A 5,241-nucleotide genomic window follows, 5' to 3' on the forward strand; every position below is an offset into this window, starting at 1 on the left:
CACACACACACACACACACACACACACACACACACACACACACACACACACACACACACGCTCCATGTAGCTTCTCAGTAGTACAGATAGGATGTTAGACCCCCTGCAGCATTACCTGCAGCCAAGTCATAGGGCACCATTAAAATTCAGCATGCTTTCACCAACCCTTCAAGGCCCTCCAATGACCCAGGAAGTGTTTTAACATTCTACTCACACACCACACACCGAAAAGAAGAGCTCACGCAATCCATCCACGTCTCCAAACCTGCTCTCTGCACTCAACATTTCAGCGAATCACAGTGTGTATTTGTATATTTAAAAAAAAAAAAAGATATTTTGCCTTCAGCCAAAGGCACTCTTCTTTGTGCATCTGTTCACATCTTTCTCTGTCTATGCTATTATTTTAGGGTTCAAGAACACTGCACTCTGTGGCGGCACAGAATGAACCGGCTGCTCCAGAATATAATTTTTTCTTCAATATTAAATATCTCATTCTATAAAGCATTTCTCAGCAATGGAGTTGGGGGAAAAAATGAAAACAAGTCGAGGAAAAAAAAGGTGCTAGGCAATAGTGACACTAAAGTTCAAGCCRATTTTTATCATACCTCAGAGATTTGAGGTAGAATTAGAGGACAAGATCAGAGAAAGAAAAGAGGGTTAGTAAAGGGTACGAGTCCACATAGCATTTTTTTTTTCTTAAAAAAAAGGCAGGGCACCAGGGAGCTGTTCTTTTTGCTTAGATTTCATGAAAAAAAGTGCTCAAGCACAGCAGCCCTTGCATTGTTTCTATAACAATAAAATGATAGCACATCTCCAATTTAACCACTGTTTTAGATTAAACCAACATTAATCATTTGCACCGTGGTGTCTATTTATACTTTTTGGTTATCAAATGAAAGCTGTTTCTTCTTTAATCCTAAAACGTTTGTTACTTTTCCACCCGGCAGCCATTGTGCACTGAAGCAGTTCGTGAAAACCACCATCTGCTGAAAGAGCCTGTATAGAATAAATAAGAGACACTTTAACGTGGGGCTCCTCCAAGCTCATTTTAATCAAAATGTTGTAAGTTTGAGCTGAACAAAATACAGGTGCAACACTGGCTGTAACTATAATATTCTGTTTTGAAAGTTTTGGACTTGAAGGTTTTGTGACTGATTACCTGAACTTTAGATTTATCTATGCTTTGTAATTGCTTTTAGTCTTTTATGTTAAACAGTGAGAGAATCAATACATGCTTTGCTCCGGCAGGGTGAGAATAATACTTTACGTTTCTGGCATTCCAATGCTGACATAAGAGGGACCACGGTGATCAGGGTTTCTAAAAACTTGGTTTGAACACATGATTTGCGGCCATTTTGTTTAGACTCAGAGAAGCTCAGCGTGAAATGGAGTCTTTAAAACTGAAAATAACTTAATTGGTTTTCTGCGCATTATTCAGGTCACCAATCTGAACAATTTTTAGACTGATCCAGCACCAGTCTCTCTCGGATAGCAGTTTTATTTATTTATTTATTTATTTATTTATTTATTTATTTATTTATTTATTTATTTATTGAGAATCATGTGGAGGTTGGATCAGAAACATGTGTGTCAAGATTGCTTTTGGAAAAGAGCCACCAAGAAGACCATACCTATACAGACAGGTGTGGGCCAGATCTGGTGTCAAGCTTGACTGCTGGCATGGCAAGTGCTTTGTCAACCAGATGTGGGCCAGGTCTGGCAATGATGGCACTGTTTTTAAAATGGCAAGCTACTACTGGCCCAGTTGTAGTTTGGTTTATGTAACGCTTGGAAAACATTACATAAAAAAAAACATCGAGGCCAAAAAAGGCCCATCATTCTTTGCATCATCTGGACTGAGTGCATTTGTATGGGCCAGATCTGGACCAGAGAAATTTAGCTATGTGTGTAAAGAAATAACATTGAAATAAGTAAGTGTCGCAACTAACAAAAAAAAAGTTTTATGAGCAAAAAGATAATTTATCAGTCATTCTTGACTTCTTTAATGTTGAATGACTGAAGCACAGTTTTTTTCTTGTATAAATCTATAACTGCAAAAGTTGCAATTCACAAATGAGCACTAGGACACAGTTTATTATTTTTACATCAGTGMTRTGGAATATTTGAATATCTCAGTGGAGAGAAACAGATCTTCAATAACTCTTCATGAAAGGTTTGGTGTTTTGATGTTGATTTTAGTCTTTGTTWATACTCTGTGATGCTTCTGAAGCTGTTGTTGCTTTAATGCATTGCTAACCATGTATTGCGCCAACAAAAAAATCTTCAGAYATTCTTTTAATGCACCCCATGTATGCAACATGTTTCCTCAATACRAAATGATAACTGTAGGACACTTTCTCAATGTCTTTTTCAGTGTATTTTTTTTTCTGTTTCTTTGAATCTTAAGTAGCATACTCTCATATATCTGTGATTATTCAGCTAGGATGCCAAACTGAAGCAGTCTTGCAAAGAATACATTCTCTTATAGACCCAAAAAAATAAAAAATATGGAAAGCACTCATAAAGATTTCAGCAGATTCCAGTACCTTTGAAATAGTTCTTTTCAAAAGCACCATGGCGTGTTTCCATACATATTTCATCTCTATTGCTCTGTGCATGCTCAGAGAGGCACTGGGAATTATTTATGTGGTCAGAAAGAAATAGAGAGATAAAGAAAAGGAGAGATAAAGAGACACTCAGAAGCAGAAAGACAGGTCTGGCAGAAAAAACCCCATCTCAGATTACACAGGGTAGACGCCAAAAGAGATACGAGCTGAACTAATTAAGCATCTAAATGAAGTCATTAAATCTATGGCCTTTTTTATCCAAGTGCCTCTGGTTACAAATAATTAAATCTCCCTTAAGTTTCGCTTGGATGCTCTCTTTCATTTAATGTTTTTTGTCATCATACCATTTTATAGCTTTACTTATATACAGGAGTGAAAATAGTTTTAAATTCTCGCCTGTACTGTCACATAAAATGTCATTAACTGTCCTCGTGCAAGCAGCACTGTTTTTCTTGGTAAAAAAAAAAGGACAACATTTGGACAAAATCTGATTGTCCGCAAAACATTTTGGTTGTCCAAAAAAATCTCAGTAAAAATGTAATTTAATAAGTAGGCCATACAGTATAATCTTCTGTATACAAAGTTTATTATATACAAATGTTCTCAGTCAGCAGGTTGACAGTTTCAGGAGCTGCTTGAGTAAAACTTCCTTGTGCTACTCCTCATCCTCTTCTTTGAAATAGAGAGCAAGAATATTGCTACTAAAACTTTTCTACACCTAGAGGTTACCCAACATCCGTAAGCTTTCTGCTTACAGGTCAAACACTGTCATTTAAATAAGGGTGTACATATCTTAAAAACAAGGAAAAACTGATATTGGATGATTATTTAAAAATACAGATGGATCATCAGCTTWAAATATTAGAAAAAAGTTTTAGATGTTGGGAGATGATACCAGATTCAAGTGATAAAGAAAAAAATAACAGTAAAGGAGCAATAATGGAAGGTAAAACTTTTTTATTAAAAAAAGATTAAATTGCCAATTTGTGCTCATTCTGTTGTAATTTATACCTTCTGGAATATAGTCTGGGGTGGAATAGTTTTTTTATTGAGTAGTGTTTTTAAAATATTCCATGTAGATTAACAATTATATCAAAACCAACAAGAATCATAACATTAACTGCAACAGTGCCTAATATTTTTACTAATGCCAGACATGGAAAGGTGTTGAGTGAACTTTTGACAACTGATATACACGGGTTAGACAATGAAACTGAAACACCTGTCGTTTTAGTGTGGGAGGGTTCATGGCTAAATTGGACCAGCCTGGTGGTCAGTCTTCATTAACTGCACATTGCACCAGTAAGAGCAGAGTGTGAAGGTTGAATTAGCAGGGTAAGAGCACAGTTTGGCTCAAAATATTGCAAATCACACAACATTATGGGTGACATAGTTCAAAAGAGGACAAACTGTTGGTGCACAACTTGCTGATCTGTGACCAAGACAGCAAGTCTTTGTGATGTATCAAGAGCCACAGTATCCAGGGTAATGTCAGCATACCACCAAGAAGGATAACACATTCTCATGTCGGACTCGTAACAAGCGTCTATGGCTTTTCTGGGTTGTGTCACTTAGAGCTCTTTGGGTTGGGGGTCTGAGGTTAACATGAGGAATCAGGATTAATGGTTAATTTTAGGGTCTGTGGTCAGGGATGATGGTTAATTTGAGATACGGGGTCAGGGATAGGCTGTACATATAGCTTGATCAGGGTTAAGGGTTAATTTTAGGGTCTGTGTTCAGGGACTCGTCCACCTCTGCCTCATCTCGTAAAGAACGGACGTGCGGGGGCTACACCCCGCATCAACATATTGACGCTTGTTCTGTCCCTGCCCAAGTGTCAATATTTGACGCGGGGGCATGAGAATGGGCTCAGAAGGACGAACCACATCCAACAGGATTAACTGTGGATGCAAGAGGAAACTGTCTGAAAGGGATATGGTCTAAAACCTCAACCCAAATGAGCATTTCACTTGTTAAATACTAAACTTCAGATAGAAAGGCCCATAAACAAACAGCATTAACTGAAAACCGCCGCAGTGAAGACCTGGCAGAGCATTAAAAAGGAGGAAACACAGTGTCTGGTGACATCCATGAGTTCAAGACTTCAGGCAGTCATTGCCAACAAAGGGTTTTCAACCAAGTTCTAGAAATGAACATTTTATTTACAATTATTTAATCTGTCCAATTACTGTTGAGCCTCTGAAATGAAGGGATTGTRTTKAAAAGATGCTTTAGTTCCTCACATTTTYATGCRATCATTTTGTTCAACCCACTGAATTAAAGCTGAAAGACTGAACTTCAACTGCATCTGAATTGTTTTGTTTAAAATTCATTGTGGTAATGTCTGGAACCAAAATTAGAAAAATCTTGTCTCTGTCCAAATATATATGGACCTAACTGTTTGTAAGCAACCAGCTGACACATCAGCATCACTCYTCACAACTGTGATGTTAACTTACATGAGTGGTAGAAAAGGAGACAAAAGAATAAGGATGTTTGGGTGATAAAGGAGGCAGGGGGGATTATTTGTTATTTAGTATGCAAATACATGCAAGTGCCTCCCTCAGATATCCAATCAGGCTGTCATCTCAGCAGGGGGTGTGATTATTGAGTCCTTATGAAGTGGGGCTCTTAGGTTTCTATGCAAAACAAGGGACAGGGCAGGTTGAGGGCA

Source organism: Austrofundulus limnaeus, unplaced genomic scaffold, assembly GCF_001266775.1.
Source record: "Austrofundulus limnaeus strain Quisiro unplaced genomic scaffold, Austrofundulus_limnaeus-1.0 Scaffold32, whole genome shotgun sequence".
Classification (NCBI taxonomy): domain Eukaryota; kingdom Metazoa; phylum Chordata; class Actinopteri; order Cyprinodontiformes; family Rivulidae; genus Austrofundulus; species Austrofundulus limnaeus.